Source organism: Phoenix dactylifera, chromosome 2 (assembly GCF_051530095.1).
Source record: "Phoenix dactylifera cultivar Ajwa chromosome 2, Ajwa_hap1_PhDact_Kaust_v1.1, whole genome shotgun sequence".
In the NCBI taxonomy this organism is placed as follows: domain Eukaryota; kingdom Viridiplantae; phylum Streptophyta; class Magnoliopsida; order Arecales; family Arecaceae; genus Phoenix; species Phoenix dactylifera.
The window spans coordinates 16,250,998-16,269,731 of NC_143191.1; the positions used below are offsets into that span (position 1 = coordinate 16,250,998).

The window sequence follows — 18,734 nt, forward strand, 5'->3', positions numbered from 1 at the left end:
AAGAGTTATGGACCATCAATAGGGAAGTCCTATTCGGAATAGAGAACCCTCAAGAACCTCATTGAGGAATGGAACATAGAGATCAATGATTTCAATTCTTATTGGAGAGGAGGAGAGGATGGTGGGAAGATAAAAGGATGGGACTAGGATAACGGTATTGACTCTATCGGTATTTGCTCCTATCTAAGGAATATTGACATGTTTTATTTTAAAACTTAAATAAAAAGAGCTATATTTTGGATATAATATATTTCTATTTCACATATAGCTCAACAAATTTTAACTATAGAAGATGAAAATATATGTTTATATATAAGTTCTCCGTAGTGTGTCTAGGAAAGCAACCAAACATAGTATCAAGAGCCTATAATACAAAATATGGAATTTGGTAAAAATAGGAACAATCTTTTTATGCTGTTTAACCAAGATATATATATGAAAGTAGCCACGAAAATAACCAAACATGTTATCAACTATCAAGAGCCTATGTTACAAAATACGGAATTGTCTACACACTAAATAAGAGGGTCCATGTCATATCACTCGAACAATATTAAAATGAAATAGGCTGATTCTAAGTGTTCATAATCGATGAAACAAACTTCATACATGCTCTAATGCGCACTCCATAAACTTAAGCATGCATTGGTTCGCGACAAGAATTGGAACTAGAATCAGAATCAAGCCAACTAGATATCAGAATATGTCATGTTGCGGAGGCATATCTAGTAATTTTTTGAATAGTAAATATTATGGGTTTGGTTTTTATGTTTGAATTTAGCTGTTTTGAACTAGTATTGGTTACATTTAATAGATAATGAAAACGAATTCCTATTTATTCTATTATATTTGAGATAGATTTGAAGCTAAATGTAATATTGGCTTTGTTATCGTAGACTGTTATTCTCGATAGCATGGCCATATCATACTCTGGATTTGGGGTGTGATTCTATTAATTCAAATGATACACAATTTTAGTCCATTTAACATCATATTTAAGTCTGAATGCTGAAGATGGCAATCAGCAATGAGCGCAGTCAATCAAAATATTTTTCAGGCATGTGTCCAAATTGAAAGCAATGGTGATCACTCTTTCACTAGTCGATGATTATTAGCTGTTAAGTGCACGCTATGATCGAAGATTTGAATCATGCAAAGGATCAACTCAGCCATGTTGTTTCCTCACCAGCCAAAGATTGAAGGGAAGAACCGATCTCAAATTGCAATTAGAGTGCGGAGGGCTTGCTTAAGACCTTTACGTGGAGGCTCGGAAATGAACTTGCTCCGACCCATGTGCCCACGCCCAAGTCTGGTCCGAGCCCAGGCCTTCTCTTACATAACAAACCTATTGAAAAAATCATGTTCCAGAGGAGACGGGAGGGCGACGAAGAAAAAGAGAAATAGCAGGCTGTAACACGAAGGTCAGGTCAACAAAGTCGTTCCCTCTTGTGTGATTTTTTATTTTTATTTTTATTTTTTTCGTGTTACCTAGCATTAATATTTTCTCTGATGGATATTATTGTCGCCTTCTCGTATTAAATCTTAACTTTTCTCTTTCGAATGTGAGCTCTTGATTTTTTATAATGATAATAATTGTGCATGCCTTCCACTTGTTTGTCAGAATGTCTTAGTGTTTTGAGATGCATGAATATTTGCTTTAAAAATAGGGGGAAAAAGAAAAGAGGAAAAGTGGATATGTTGATGTTTGTTATTAAAGATATGTATGTCTTTCATATGTTTGTCAAAATGCTTCAAACATCAATAGTCCAGTATTTCATCTCAATCTATTAGTTGATTGGATGCTAGGATCCTCAGGTTTTGGTATCTTAGACCTTCAGCAATTTACTTTTACATGCAATGTGCTCATACCAACCAAAATAATTGTTACAACTTACAAGTTTTCATTATTTTTCTCCCGTGGTACAATTATTGATGCTTTTCTCTAAAATATCTATATAGGTGAGTATTGCAGTGAAATACGAGGTTGACACTAAGATCATCCATATTCATCTTTAGATCCTAGGTAAGTATGATAACCTTTTGGACCAAATCTTATTTTGTTTATCTTTTATTTTCTTTTTATGTTCAATAAAAAAGCAATTCTATCATGTATTCTTCGATCCAATGATAATCCATCAATCCATCTAATACTGCTTGCTTAACCTACTCTAATAGTTCTCTAGTGAAAAATTATTTACATGCTTCTCGTATCTTTGTTTGGATTCAAAACTTTGATAATAGTATCACTAATTTTTTTTTATTGTCTTTCTTTGGAAACCAAGACAGCGAACCCTAAATTATTTGTCTAGCATGCAAACTTGCAATGGTTTATGCTTTACTAAAAACAAATAATAATAGGCATGCAACTTATAAAGTTAATTAGGGGCACATGTTTTTTTATTAACAATCGACCATACATGGATAAGGTTGTTCCAAGATAAGTATTAGAGGGCTCCACCAATTGCTGCGCAATCATGTGAATCCTAGCCTTATTTACCTGATCTGGGAAGATGTGTGGAATGGGTTTGTATGCTAGTGAAGGGAAGTGGATATCTACAAGAAGTTTAGAGTAAAAAGCACCTAAGAAGCAAGTGCAAATGCAAGCTCTTAAGAGATTTCAAAGTGGGTGTCTCAGATGTCTCTTTCTACTAAGGTCAAACCTCTATTAACTAATTGCCTTTGTGACATACATGGGAAAAGACCACATGAGTATGGCCAAGCAACTTATTAACCTTTTTCACTTTTTGTGTTTTGGGGGTGGGGGAGGGGATGGGGGAGGGGGTAATAAATATTTGTGTTGCACCTTAGCCATATTATCTAATATTCTATCATTTTTAAAAAAATCTTTCTTTCAGTTGATAAAGTGATCATTGAAATTACTTTGACAAGTTTTATCCTCCTCCAATCTAATCTTTCTTTTTAGTTTTTTAATGCACATTTAAGTATTTTTTGGGACTAATTTATCGACTTTGTTGTCATTAAAATATTTCTCTTTCTTTTAGTTGATAAACTCATTAATTAAGGTACTTGGCATGTTTGACCTCTGCCAAGGTAGGCTGGTTCTTCAAGAAATGTCCTCTTCATGGTCATTACATTTAAACATTATTTTGTGCCTTCAAACTTCTTTTTATATTTGAACACATTTTAGTCCACCTTCCACATATAGATTTATACCATACATCATCCAAAAAGATTAAAATATTTTGTTAAAACAAAACAATATGTCCTTTTCAAGTTCGCTTTACAAATAGTTGAATAAATTAGACGACATCTTTGAAGAGCATTTTGGAAATATGTGGATTGTTCTCCTTCCTCTTTGTTGGAGAAGGAACCGAGCAATGCAAGATATGGCCAGTTTGGGCTGCTTTTGTGACACCATGATTTGGCATTTAATGTTGGATTTTGAGTACCAGTCGCATAGACTCATCCTAGTTATCATGTACTTCATGTATCATAATTATTTTCTTTTTGAGTGTATAGTTAATAAATGATATGAAAATCCACCTCAAGTATGAAAGAATCTAGTTCTTACATGTTTCCTTGGTGATCCCTCTTCTAGAGTTCACCAAGAAATCTTGGAAGATCACCATCATTAGAAATCACAACAATAAATAATCCAATCCACCCAAATCTTCTAATTGTGGTCCTAGTACATTAAACAGTATATGGAAAACATTATTCAACCTGACCTTTACTTAGCAAAATGTTTGTGCCATCATAAGCTTTTACGAATATATTGTTTCAATCAAGGTTTGCAGTACCGGTACTGGTAGGCGTACCGGTCGCCTATCAGACCGGCACGGTTTCGGTTCAAACCAGTTTAAACCGGTACCGAACCAGAGCACTCTTCTCCACCGGAACCGGCGAACAAGAAGAGAGTGAGAGAGCGAGCGGGGGAGGGAGGGCGGGAGGAGAGGAGAGGTCGCCCACGGAGGGCCGTGGGGGGGGGGGGCGGCGGAGCCCGTGGGGGGGCGACGGAGGCCGCGGCCGCGGCCACGTCCCCTGTTTCGGAAGAAACAAGGAATGTGGCTGCGGTTTTTTAATTTAAGGATTTTTTAGTGAAGTCGGCAACTGATTGAAGTCGGCAAATCGGTTGCCGACTTCATTTAAAAATCTCCAAATTAAAAAATTTGAGAATTTTTAAATGAAGTAAGTAATCGATTTGCCGACTTGACTTACAAATTTCTAAATTTTTTTCTGCAACCTCGGCCTCCACCGCGGCCCCGCGGGCTCTACCGCCCCCCCGGCCTCCGCTAGCCCCCGTGGCCCTCCGTGGGTGGCGGAGGCCTCTCCTCCCTCCCTCTCTTCCTTGCTCTCTCTCTCTCTCCTCTTCGTCTTCCTCGGCTCCGACTGGGTTCGGCCCGTGCTGGTTTTCATTGCTCCGGCATACCAGTTGCAGGCCGGACTGGTCCGAACCGGCCGGTACGGGCCAGTTCGTCAGACTATGGTTTCAATTATAACCTTATATGATCTTTCATGTTTACTTTCTTACTTACATTAACATCTCAAACCCATTACTTTTAGTGAGTAAATCTTTGTTAAACAATTAAAACAAAATCCTGGTACACTCTTACAACCACCAAGCTCCCCCAGCCTGAAACCTTGTAGGTTGAAGGTGACTTGTAGGTGATCAATGGTTTCTTGAGAACGAAGTTAATATGGAAAGCTCCCCAAGCTCCCCTGCCCAATAGGATCTTTCTGTTCCTGCATCTAAGAAAAATAATGATATAGTTGAACTTAGGAGTAAATGTAATACAAGAGAACCAAAGATAGGTAATGAGTTCTTTATCTATCTAGTGGAAAGTGGTCCTGCTAGCTTTTCATGAGGCAATGTCATCTATATATTCTCCCTTTTGGTGGAAGAAGTAATAAAAATGAAATGGATTCCTTAATGGCTAATAATATATGGGAATTAGTTGATTTACTTCTAGATTTTTACCATTGGATGCAAGTGGCTTTTCAGAAGGAAACTGGGAGCTAATGGTACAGTTGAAAAGATTTAAAGATAGGTTAGTTTAAACAACATAAGGGGATTGAATATTTTGATACTTACTCATCTGTTGCACCACAGTTAGAACCTTAATTGCAGTAGCATCTATTTGTATCCATCAGGTGACTGTTAAAACAGCCTTCTTATATGGAGAATTAAAGGCCCATGAATGTTTGTAGTTCCAGGACAAGAACATAAAATATTTAGACTATTAAATCATTGTACTGTTTAGAGAAGACTCCTAAATAGTGGCATGAAAAATTTGATACTGTTGTGATATCTAATGGCTTTTCAAGAAATGAATCAGATAAATCTGCATATAGTAAATTTGATGGTAATTCAGGTGTGATACTTTGTCTTTATTTTCTGAACTAGTGTTGATAAAATAAATGAGACTAAGTCTTTTCTTTCTCAAAATCTTAATATGAAATACTTAGGAGTAGCTGATATGATTTCAGAACATAAAATAATTAAAACCCCTGAAGAAAATGTTATTACTCAATCTCACTAAAGTGAAAGTATACTTAAAAGATTCAGTTATTATGAATGTACCTGCCCATGCTCCTTTTGATGCTAATAGTAGGTTAAAGAAAAAGAAGAAGAAGAAGAAAGTGTGGCACAATGTAAATATTACTACATAGTTGGGTGCCTTAAATTTCTTGACAATCATACCAAACCTGATATTTGCTGCTTAGATGGTATACTAGTCAACCCAATAAACTTCACTACAGTGAACTAGAAAGGGTAATGAGGTACCGTAAAGGTGCAATATCCTGTTGATTAGTCTATGGAGGATGCCTACCTTTTATTGAGGCATATAATGATGGAAATTGGATCTCTGCCAAAGCGGAGACCAAAGAAACTAGTGGGTATGTGTTTTCATTTGGAGGTGCTGCTATCGCTTGGAATTCTACCAAGCATACCTTGATATCTAAATCTACTATGGAGGCTGAGTTCAGTGCTCTTGACCTCACTAGTGAAGAAGCAAATTGGCTTAGGAATCTGTCTGCAGATGAATTGGGGAGCCAGCCAATCCCCGTCGTACCTGTACATTGTGATAAACAAGCAGCAATTGCAAAGGCTAAACGTAAAATATATAATGGAAAATCCATACTTATACATCTGGGGCATAACCGAAAGAGTATTCACATATTGATTATGTCTGATCAAAGGATTTGAATTAAAGGTCTATCAAAAAGACTAGTGTTAGAGACATCAAGAGGAATGTAGCTGAAGCCTATAATGTAAATCACCTTCAATGGCAACCCTACATTATGAATGGAGATCCCAGGAAAAGGTTCAATGGGTAGGAACAAATTGTTGAGTGATTTGAGAAAGCACGAATATGCCGGGCGCCTATGATAAAATAGTGCTGAAGTTTGTATGTGATCCTTGTTCACATTGTGTGTCGTATGTTAAATTTGTATGTGTGCCTGAAGTTCAAGACATTAATCACTTGAGACTTGTATGAATTGTGACATATGTACACTTGGTGGATGTCCTGTCATGAAGACACCTTCATTTGATGCAAAATGTGTGATGCCCCTTTTTTAATTTTGATGAGAGGTTATTATGAGAGGTTTTTGTTGTTTCTTGGGGTTAGACTAGCATGAGACTGGTTGCACCATTGAGGGAAACGGAAATCTATCCCAAGGACAGCAACACAGTAACGTGTCTTAGAATCTCGTCTCGGTTATTTTATTTTTCCTTGTTCTCGTTTTCTTGTGTTTTGCCTTAGGTTTCGAGCAATCTTGGCATCAAGCTTGCATCTTGCTGCTCTTCTTGAGGATGGAGCACTCTTTGGTCAAGGAGGGGACCCTTGCATAAATAACGATTGCTAATGGTTCTCAGGTGATCAAATATAGATGCAATTGGAAGTTCTTTCTGAAACAAAGTATGCACTAGATTGGGAGGTTAAAATTTTTCAAAAGAGAAGTGTAACAACATAATGATCAGGCATCATTATAATGTCTTGTATGCTCAGAAATGCATAAGAGTTGAAAGACTGGATTCTCATTGGAATAATGGTCTTCGTAATGGCATTTTGTTCTGTTTTCTCATTCACTAGTTTGGCAAAGAAAAACCATCTTTAAAGCTACAATTCTAGATGAGCAGTCCATTTATCATAAGAATTCATAGGAGAAATATGCTCAATACCTTCTTGGTTGTCAATAAGCTCCCAATAGGTTCACATAAATATATCTATTCCCATTGTGCAGGTGAAAGAACTTGGCATTCATGTCCCCTTCAACTAATCCATGAGTTACTGAAATGCCTCCCATTATTTGCAACATGGTTACTTGTTAGCATTTTATTGTTCACTCAGTTGAAATTATAGAAGGTTCGTATTTACAAGAGTAGTTTTAAGGTGGGCTTTGACATTATTGTGTTCCACTTCCTGATGCAACCTGATTTGAATAGAATAATTTTGAACATTAAATTTAGGTGGCTCAAATTCCCACATCTTGTGACACTACATATCATAACGTAGAGTAGCCAAGTTTTCCTGTGTCAAAAGCCTATGAAATTTGATAGTCATATCATTAGAGAGTGAAGGTCTGAGGTTGGAGATATTATGTTTAGATGGATGATCTATTTCAGATAACAAAACAAGCTATTTCAAAGTATTCTGCATGTGTTTAGTAAGTAATCAAAAACAAATAGTACTCTCTAATTACAGTAGTTGGAAAATTTAAAGAAATCAATCTCCTAGGCAATTCTGGACCAACCACTGTATTTGGGTTGAGTTACTATCCCAAACTCCACAGAGAAACCAAAGCTGAAGCAAGTCAGTGCAGACACCTGAGAAGGGCAAAATACTTATTTAGTAATCAGACTAACTTTTCACAACCAATTCCAAATGCTTCTAGAGAACTTATTCGTTATTCTTCTGAGGTGGTTCGTATATTTTATGATGACCAAGCTTTGTTCAATGAGGGCGAAACTATTTGCTGTTTATCATTCGTTGAATCCCCATATAGTGATTTTGATGAATTTTAAATAATACTTTTTCTTATTAAATATTATCTAGCACAACCACTTACATATGACTATCATCCCCAACCTTTTTCTTGAGTAATATTCGTCTATCTCCAAATCTGTTCCCATACTAGCTTCTGGTTTAGGCTGCATAATAGCTACCAGTCCTAGAAGTAACAAATTTGCATATGCACAGGCTATCTATAAAACTTGTGTTCGATATGTTAGCTGCTAAGTTTTCAGTCGTATTACTCAAATTTGCATTGCACAATATGAAGGATTGGAAAATTCTGAGATGGAAATTTGCATAATAGAATGTAAATGTACTTAAGCATGTGGTGCTTGCATTATATTTTCTATTTCACACGGAGGACATATTTAATTCTTGATCAATTGACAACTCTGTAATAGAAACATATTAGTGCACTGGAGGAATTGTCAACTACTTCAGTGGAAATGAAACTTCAATGGAGCATTGAGATTTGGAAGATAGGAATTGTCAACTACTTGGATGCACTCAAGCTGCAAGAGACTTTTTTCAGATCATAAAGCTGGTAAAATCCTAGACACCGTGCTATCCCTTCAACATCTACCTACTTACACACTTGGAAAACGGAGAACATATCACAAGTTGTTAGTGCCTGAGGCCGTCCTCAAAGCCATTGTGCTGAGTTGCACTACACGGAGAGAGGAGACATAACCTTTCATGGCCCACGACAAGCTATTTTATATCCCATCATCTCTCTTAGGGATATTGGGTTTGGTGCACGGAAGTATGTTGAAGGCCTTGAATCGGCTATGATTGAACTTGCAGCTCTGTACGGTGTGAAAGCTCATACAGGGAAAGTAGGTGAAACTGGGGTATGGGTGGGAGGCAGGAAGATTGGTGCCATTGGTGTTCGAATATCTTCAGGCATCACTTCTCATGGATTGGCCTTCAATATAGATCCTGATCTAAGTTATTTTAAGCATATTGTGCCTTGTGGAATTTCAGATAAAGGGGTGACATCATTGAGAAGAGAGACCAAGATGGAACTTCCATCTGATGAAGTGATTCATGAACAGCTAATACAGTGTTTAGCAAGAGTATTTCATTTTAGTGACCTCCAATAGAAACAAGATCCATTGTCCTTGAAAACTGGTGAGCTTAAGTGAGATACGAGGCATAATTGATTACAATATTTTTCTGGATTGGTGTGTACTCGTTCTAGTACTTATTGCTTCGTTGTAACTTATTCATTAGGTTATTATATTGAAAATTTTGTTGGACTAATTATCAAATATATTGAAAATTCATTAAGTTAAATTGTTTAGGCGGAGCTGATGCAATTTTGGATTATGGGAAAGTTTGGTGTGCATTAAAAACAAAATTAAGTGGTAACTTTAGGAAGAGATGGTGTTTGTTCATGATGCAGATGAGATCTCTTCCTCAGAACCAGATCTCGAGTGAAATGGAATGCTCTTTAAAGGTTACATTAAGGGATGCCCTAACGATGACTCAGAAAAAAGGATCATTGCATTCTATATCCATTATATTAAAAGAAGAGATGGTTGCCCATGCTGATATTGTATGGAAGCTGGTGCTTTCATTCTTATGATGTGCATATATGCTTCAATAACAGCATACGACTATCACACTTATGGTGAGTAAAGTTTTGTCTTGGTGTTGAATCCAAGAACCCCACAAATGCATCACGGTATGTCTCTTTAAGTTGCTTGGTATGCTACAGAAAGAAGGGTGACGCAAAACATACTCTTATGAGGTCAAGGGCCTAAATTAGACGTCTATGGTCAAAGGCCCAAATTAGAGAAAGAGAGAGAGAGAGAGAGTCATCCTTCAACTGAGGGAGAGAAGGAGAGAGAAGAGAGAGAAAGGAAAGAGGGAAAACCAGAGAAACAAAGGTGGAGGGGGTGCCAGTGATGAGGCGATGGGGATCCTGTGAGGTAGCAAAGCACCCTCCCCCTTCCAGGGAATCATGGTGGGTGGTGGCATTTCAGCCACAAGGGAGATAGGGAATCAAATGTGCTGCTGGTTAAATCATGAGTCTAGCAAGTAGAATTGGCTGGGCGAATGGAGGGGTGGGTCTTTGAACTTCAATAAGTGGCAATGGGAGCTAGGATGGTGAGATTAGGAGATGGTTGAATGAGAAGCAGAGGAGGCGGGTTGAAAGCAAGGGAGGCTCCAATAACTACGTTCAATGGAAGGTAAGCCAGCTCGGAGGGGCTTCTTGGCTCGTAGAGGATAGAGAGCCGATGATCATGGGGTTGTTAACCTCTTCGTGATAGGATGCCCAAGAAAAAAATTTCATCGAGAAAAGGAACGAAGGGGGCAAGACTTCCAGTCCTTCCTCAACTAGATTAACAAAGGTAGAAGAGGAAAAAGCTAGGAAAGAAGTAGGGGAGAGGTAAGGCATTTCCACATACCTCCTAAAAGGAATTGCATCCTCGAAATATTGATATACCTAGGCCTTCAAAAAGTTGACGGTACTTTGCTATTATCCCATCCTCAAGTTCTAAAATAGCCTCTCTCTCTCTCTCTCTCTTGGTGTAATTACTTGTTATTTGGAGACCTCCTCCTTCTTATCGACAATCTTTATCGGTCACTCATAATGGAGATTTTTTCTAGGCTTAAAGGGTTCAAATTTTACATGTCTAGTATTTGATGCGTACTTCCTTAGCATTTTGATATTTAAACTTCTGTAGCTGGGTCTTGTAATTGTTATGATATACATGATCAACCAGCTAACATCTTTTTATTTATCTGAATCAGTATATGTAATTGAACTCATATTATTTTTATTTTGTACTAGTGTGAAATTTCATTTTAAAGTTGTAAGCTATGAGAAATTGTATGACTTTGGACCAAAGAACAACAAAATGCTTGACATTTCACAACAGAGACCAAGAGATCAAATGCCATGTACTAATTATTGTTAAGGAGCAGTTTTTTTCTTTTTGATGGAAATTAAGGAGCAATTTTGTTGTGTATAGCTAATGGAACAAATAACACAATCATCGAATGAAAATTTTAAAATCAGTTTTGTGTTTCTTATGCTCTCTTCCATCTCATCCTTCTTGCACTACCTTGCAATTTAGAGGCATGCTAATTTGATTGAAAGTGTGTCAAATATTTGGTGTCCGTTATAGAATAATTAGTTTTCTAAGATTTGCTGAAGAATCATGCCAGCATGCCCATTCAACCAGTATTTAGTAATGTCATGTGAACTAGTAATTTCATTAGGGCTGCAAACCTAGTTTTCTTCCTGATATGAGCACCTGACAATTGCAAAAAGAATGTCTCTCTAGCTAGTTTTAACATGTAATCCCAATCATTGAAAAGTAAAACCAGGTTATGAAGTCATTTAGGGCTTGTTTGGTTTGCGGGAAGCATTTTTCTTCCTAGGAATATGATTCTTGGGAAACAAATTTCTAGGAAGAGGATGCCTAGGAAAGTACTTTTGGTATGTTTGATTGACCATGGGAAAGTGACAAATTTACAAAGTGCTTGTGTTTGGTTGGCCATTCACTTTCCTGAAAATTTATGTATAATTCTTATTATACCCTTAATAAAAATTAGGTCTTTAATGCCTCTTTAATGCTTCTTTAATGCTGAAGGGCCTTTTTGGAAAAAAATAAAAATGGAGTGATTCCGCCTCATGGGAAAGTTACTTTCCCATGTTTCTCATGGGAAAGACTTTTTCATGAAATGTGGGAATTATATTCCCATGGGAATACAACTTTTCCGTCTCTCTCCTTTAAAAACTCCAACCAAACAAGAGGCATCTCATTACTTTCCCGTTGACCACACTTTTCCTCCTCCTTTTTCCGCGAACCAGCTACAATCCAATCTCAAATGATCATTGCCATCCTTTCCTTACACCTCCAAGTTGTAATACCTGGGTCCAAAAATCAACTGGGCCCAATTACTTCTTTTTCGGCCCATATTTGAACATTGGGCCATGACATCTAATAGGCTAACTGGGCCCATAGTTGGCAGCCCGTTTGATGGCTGCCACCTCATGCTTTATGCATGGATTTGACTAGGGCCAGGTGGGGATCAGGGGCAGACCCAGCTGTTAAGCCTTTCATGAAGAGGAAGCTGGGCGTGACACCTCGAACCCCCCCCCCCCCCCCGAAACCACTTAAGAACCTACTGGTTCTTCCTTCAAAAATCTCAAGAACCTGTGAACCGGCAGAAGAGGTGTTGGAGTGGAGGCACCGGAGCACGGGATACTACAATCTCCTTCTCCACTTCCCGCAGAACGGAGTCTCAGAATCGTTAGCCTACGCGTGGGAGCAGGGATCGTCGCTGGTACTCCCCAGAAGTTAGGTACGCCCCCTGCCTTCTCATCTCTTGATTTATTCAGGACAACAAAGAAACAAAGAAAGAAGGGAGGAAGGGGACTGCTGGCAGGCCGAGGGCCACCGGCGACGGCCACCGGCTTCGGCCGCGATCACCGTCGGCGCGGGCATCGGCTGCTGGCAGGCCAAGGGCGCGGCCGTGGGCTCAGCCGCAGGCACGGCTGAGGACGCCGCGAGCCCGGCCATGGCACCGCCGGCTGTGGCCCGGCCCTCCCAAACTCCCCTTCTTCCTTCACAGGAGAAGAATAGAGAGAGGAAGAGAGAGGGTTTGGGAGCGAGAGAGAGAATATGGGAGGTTGGTGAAGGGAGGAATAAGAAAAAGAAGAGAGGAAGAGGGGACTCATCCTCGTCATCTTGTGCGGCGGCCGCCGGCTTCGGCCGAGAGCGCTGCAGGCTCGGCCGGGGACGCCGCCGGTCGTGGCCCGGCCCTCTTCCGCTCGTCGTTCCCCCCTTCCACTCGCCGTCCTCCCTTCGTCGGAGAAGAGAGGAGACCGTCGTCCTCTCTTCACCGGAGAGTAGAGGAGAAGAGGAAGGGGAGATCGGGATGAAAGAAGAAGGGAGGAGAGGAAGCTTCGGGAAGGAGAAGAAAAGAAGAAAAAGAAAAGAAAAAGGAGGAGAAGAAAAGGAAAGAAAAAAAAGAAAGAAAAAGAAAAAGAAAAGAAAAAGAAGGAAAAGAGAAGAAAAGGAAAAAAAATGAAATGAAATGGGTTTAGCCAAATTTGACTACCCAAGCCCAATTAGATTGGGCTAAGTCTAAATCCGAGCTCAATCAGATTGGGCTAAGTTTGGACGAGCCCAAACTATAAATTGGGTTAAATCCGAGCTAATTTAAGTTAAATTGAAATGGGTCCGAATCCAATTAAGCTGAGTTGGTCTCAGCAGACCTAATTGATTGTGAATCAGGCCCAATTCAAACCCAATTCAACCGACAGAAGGTCGAATTGACCTTGGGCTAACCTTGACTCAGGCCCAAATGAGCCACATTGACCAAATCAGAGGACCCAATTGGCTAGAAAAGGTTGGACCCAATTATAAACGAGGCCCAATCCTTTAATTAAAAACCCAATCAACCCATGTGGACCCAATCTGGTCTTAAATCGAACCCCAAAGGCTTCAAATTGGACTTGGGCTAAATCCTTGGATGGGATTCAAGCAAGTAAGTTCATAGTATGATGAACTAAGAAATTTTATAATAAATAAATGGGGAATAATGTAATCCCTATGATGTTGTTTTAGGTGATTAAGGATTAGTCTCCTAGACTTGAGAAATTTGGACAGTGAATTGAGGTAAGTAATCTATTTTAATCTTATTGTGGATTATATGAGTACTATGTTTGTTAAGTTTTTAAAGTGTTATTCATGCATGATATGTTATGATGGATAAGTAACTTGCCTAATCTCATAAACTATGGCCATGTATGCACCATGATTATGCTTATATTTTAATCATGCATGCAAGTTAGTATAACGAAATACTATCTAGCCAAGAGGCACTATAATGGGCTCAAAGATGCTACTGATCGAATGCAACTGAGCTGGCCTTGCTAGTGGCCGAGAATAACTTCGCTGGCCTTGCTAGTGGCCGAGAATGACTAACTGGCCCCGCCAGTGGCCGAATGGACTTCGCAGTAGCATCCGAGAGAATGGACCACGACATGCCGGGGGCACGGTTTCATGTGCATATTTTATGAAAATTCTGTTTGACTGAAAATACTGCTTTGTTTTCCAAGCATACATATTTTGCCATGATAAATTGTGAGATAATACGCATGCCAGCTTCTTAAACCCTGCATAAACATGGTTACCATTATGTTCGATCCAGTAAGATTATGTATGATTACTTACTGAGCTGTGTAGCTCATACCCGTTATTTACATTTTTTTTCTTCAGATCCTCACCACTGAAAGCTGCCAGAGATACTTTAATTTTGTATCAGGGCTTCTTTCTTTTGGGGTAAAGCAAGTATACTTTTGTATACATAAACTACATAGAAGCTCTGTATTTGGGTACTAACCAGCATGTTGTACTAAGAATGCTTTCATATGAAAAGATTTGGTTGGTTTGACTACCCTGTTACCTGTGTATGAGGCTGCGTGCTATTGTGGGCGGTAGTCGGCAATAGCACGGCCGTGTCACGGATTCGGATATGGAGCGTGACATTCTTGTGGTATCAGAGCTTAAGATTTAAGACTACTAAGGATTTTGGTGTTTTGAATCAGAATGCTAACGAGCCATGCCAAAATAAGAAAAAGCTATTTTGGAGACAATGTACTCAGAGGCCTAACTCTTCAACAAACTTTTTGTACCAGAATGCTTCCTTTGCAGCTTCAGAGGCGACAATGTACTCAGCTTCAATGGTAGAATCTGCAATGATCGGTTGTTTGGAACTTTTTTAATTTACCAAATTACTATTGCACAAGAACACATACCCTGATGTAGACTTTCTGTCATCAATGTTAGTCATAAAGTCTGAATCTGTGTTTCGTTCTACCTTTAATTCTGATCCTCCTCCAAAGACCAAGAATATATCCTTAGTTCTTCTCAAGTACTTAAGAATGTTCTTCACAGCTGTCCAGTGCTCTTTGCCTGGATTCGACTGATATCTGCTCGTGACACTCACAGCATGTGCTATATCAGGTCGTGTGCATAGCATGGCATACATGAGGCTCCCTATAGCCGAAGCATAAGGGATCTTGCTCATGTGTTGAATCTCTTCAGATGTGTTGGGGGACATCTTCTTGGAGAGATGAATCCCATGCCTAAGGGGTAGCAATCCCCTTTTAGAGTTTTCCATACTGAACCTCATCAGCACTTCTTCTATGTACATTTTCTGTGACAGGCCAAGCATCCTTTTAGATCTATCTCTTTACATCTTAATTTTCAAAATGTAGGATGCTTCCCAAGATATTTCATAGAGAATTTCTTAGACAACCATACCTTGACCGAAGTAAGAATGAGAATATCATTCCCAATTAGGAGGATATCATCCACGTACAATACGAAGAATACAATAGCCCTCCCACTAATCTTCTTATAAAAACACGGTTCCTCTTCGTTCTTGATGAAATCAAACGATTTGATAACATCATTAAAACGAGCGTTCCAATTCCGAGATGCTTGCTTTAATCCATAAATGGATTTTTGCAGTTTGCAAACCTTATGATCACCATCACTGGAAGTGAAACCCAAAGGCTGCTCTATGTAGATATCTTCTTTAAGATATCCATTTAGAAAAGCAATTTTCACATCCATCTGCCATATCTCATAATCATAATATGCTGCAATGGCGAGCAATGTTCGAATGGACTTTAGCATGGCTACAGGTGAAAAGATTTCCTGATAGTCAATGCCTTCATGCTGACTATAACTTTTCGCCACTAGCTTTGCCTTATAGGTCTCTACTTGGCTATCCGAACTTAATTTTCTCTTGTAGATCCATTTACATCCAATAGGTATTATACCTTCTGGTGGATCTACTAAAGTCCAGACTTGGTTGGTATGCATAGAGTCCATCTCTGACTTCATTGCTTCTAGCCATTTCTCCAATTTGTTTATTCTGTCTTCTTTTATATGACCAAGCCTGAGGTGCCATAAATACTTTTGATTTATCTCATCTCTAGATATTTTTGATCCTATGGTACTCACTGTTTGCTCAGATACATTCACAGACACATCCAAATGTAAGTGATAGAGATTGTCAATTATAAAACCACGTGCAACCATTTTATTTCTTAAATAAACGGAACAGTAGTCTTTATTCATTCAAAATCTTCTTATGTTAGACAAGATATAGAAATTAAGTTTCTGCTAGCAGCAGGTACATAATAACAATCCCTAAATATCAAAGTAAATTCAGACGGTAATCACAGATGGTAGGTGCCCACAGCAACAACAGCAACTCTTGCTCCATTGCCAATCCGGAGGGTTGCTGCACCTTTCGTAAGCCTTCTACTTTTCTTTAGACCCTACATGGTAGTGCACAAGTGAGCACTAGAAGCAGAATCTATAACCCAATTGGAAGTAGAAGAAATCATTAGATTAGTTTCAATAATGAGCATATCTGACATACCTTCAGGAGGCGTGTCACCCTTCTTGCTCTTTATACTCCTCATGTAGATCGGACAGTTCCTCTTTCAATGGCCGTCTTCGTTGCAATGGAAACACTTTCCCTTGTTCGCGTTCTTTTTTCTTTGGAACATCCTTCTTTAGCTTCTTCTCGGTCTTCTGCTTCTTTGCGGACTTCTTCTTCCAAGTAGGCTTTCTCTTGGAAGTAGAAGTCAACTCGGCAGCAAGAACTGTGCCCCTTGAACTCTTCAAGGCTCCCTCAGTTGTTACCAACATATTTAACAATTCAAGTTTGGTGCATTCAATCTTGTTTATGTGGTAGTTTACTATAAACTGCCCATATGAAGAAGGAAGGGATTGCAGGATCAAATCAGTTTGCAATTCATTGTGCATGTTCATGCCGAGCTTCTCAAGCTCCTCAAAGTCCTTTATCATGGTCAGACCATGATCATGGATAGACTGCCCTTCGTGCATCTTAGCCTTAAAGAGCCTTTTGAACACTTCAAACCGAGCTGTGCGACTTTGTTCATCATACAACTTTTGCAGGTGATTCAGTATGTTCCTGGCAGTTCTCATGTTCTCATGCTGGCATTGTAGCTCATTGGACATGGATGCCAAAATATAGCACCTAACTTTATTGTCATCATCCATCCACCTATCATGCGTCTCACGTTGCTCGGCATTCGGACGATTTGGTAACATTGGGGCGTCATAGTCCAGTACATACCCTAATTTTTCACAACTTAAGACAATTTTCAAGTTGCGGAGCCAATCTTTATAATTGGATCCGGTCAATCGGTTGTTCTCAAGGATACGGGTCAAGGGATTAGAGGCTAACATTTTTATCTGCAGAGAGTAAAGATTTTAGTTAGAGTTTTGTATTTGAATTTGAATTTCTATTTGTTTTAGGGACTTTTAAAACAAACATCTTCCACTATTTTCTCGAATCTCCTACACTCCTCTAGTAGAGAAACGGAAACTTGCGACTCTAGGTTTCAAGTGGGGTGCTATGGTTCCACCAATTTACATGCCACCTCATCTAACAGTTATTGGTGATACATAAACGATGAGTGTACAACTCTTTGTACAATGCTTCTTAAACAAGTTGTAACCTATTTGGTCTCCAAGACATAAGGGCCTCACCTAACAGTTATTGGTCCTGTTTCTTGGTTAAGTTAAACCCACCATAATTTCTACAGAAGTAAAGTCGTCATTGGGTCCTCACCTAATAGTTATTGGTTCCCAACCCCATCTTTACCCCACAACATCTCATGCTAATAAAGAGGTCCAGCCCCCCGATGCAATTTGCCCACTATGTCCAGCTGAGACAAATTAACGCCGGAAAGACCTTAACAACTCTACTATGGTGGAAGACCTATAGACTTAATATTAGGTAATCTGGTCTTACTGATTCCAACTTTGAGCTATTCATAGGAGGTAATCGATCAATTGGCCAGGTAAGCACGTGGGAGGCTCCCCTTACTCAGAGAGTAAGGTCTTAATTAAGTAACCACCTTTAATGCTTTCCTAGACACCAATTAGATCAATTAATCAAATATGGCTAGCTCAATGTATCGATCACTCTTGACTGATTAAGGAGGTTTTAGGTCTCGAATAGGGTTTACATCTTATGTAAATATGAAACTGCTTTCATATGTTATGCGTTTACATCTTATGTAAATGTCATATTGTTTAGATTTACATCCTATGTGAATATTAAACCCTTTGCATATGTGTTTACATCTTATGTAAATGACATATTAGTTTAGGTTTACATCTTATGTAAATGACCTAACCTATTTGGGTTTTTATTCACATCTCATGTAAAGATTGCCTAACATGCATACATCTCATGCATATATCTATTTCCCTTTTAAGCATAATCCTAAACAAAATTATCCTTTAATGAACATGATTCTATGATTTGATCATATCTTATGCATCTCATGCATATATCAATTTTTTTTTAAGCATAGGCATAAATAGAAATTTATCTTTTATGATCATGAATCTTTGATTTAATCTTATCACATGCATCTTATGTAATTTCAGATCTGGAAATTTTAATTAAATATGCTATTAACTAAAATTCTGATCATGCAAGATATGATTTTAATTATTGCATTCTGATTGTAATTAAAATTAATCATGCAAGATCTAGATTTTTAGTCAAAAAATCAGCATGCTGAAATCTGAAATTTCAACACGCGGAAATTTCAGCAAGCATATGAAATTTGCAGATCTTAATTAAATCCTAATCAAGCCTATCAATTTTAATCTAAATCCCATAAACGCAGCTCTGATACCACTGTCGGGTTACCCCTGTACGCGTTGCGAC

At 38.7% G+C, this 18,734-nt stretch overlaps 1 long non-coding RNA gene and 1 pseudogene across 3 annotated transcripts in view; both read left to right on the forward strand.

Annotated features, from left to right (window-relative positions):
• Positions 1-898: 898 nt before the first annotated feature.
• Positions 899-18,734, forward strand: part of LOC113461160 (uncharacterized) — a 29,600-nt gene continuing 11,764 nt past the window's right edge. For both annotated transcript variants that reach the window (XR_016399156.1, XR_015975159.2), the window contains exons 1-2: positions 899-1,421; positions 1,960-2,023. This is a non-coding gene — a long non-coding RNA (uncharacterized LOC113461160). The remainder of the gene's footprint in view (positions 1,422-1,959; positions 2,024-18,734) is intronic.
• LOC148714571 (octanoyltransferase LIP2, mitochondrial pseudogene) lies at positions 2,035-14,393 on the forward strand (annotated as a pseudogene). The gene has a single exon (XR_016399143.1). The product of XR_016399143.1 is annotated as an octanoyltransferase LIP2, mitochondrial pseudogene (transcript).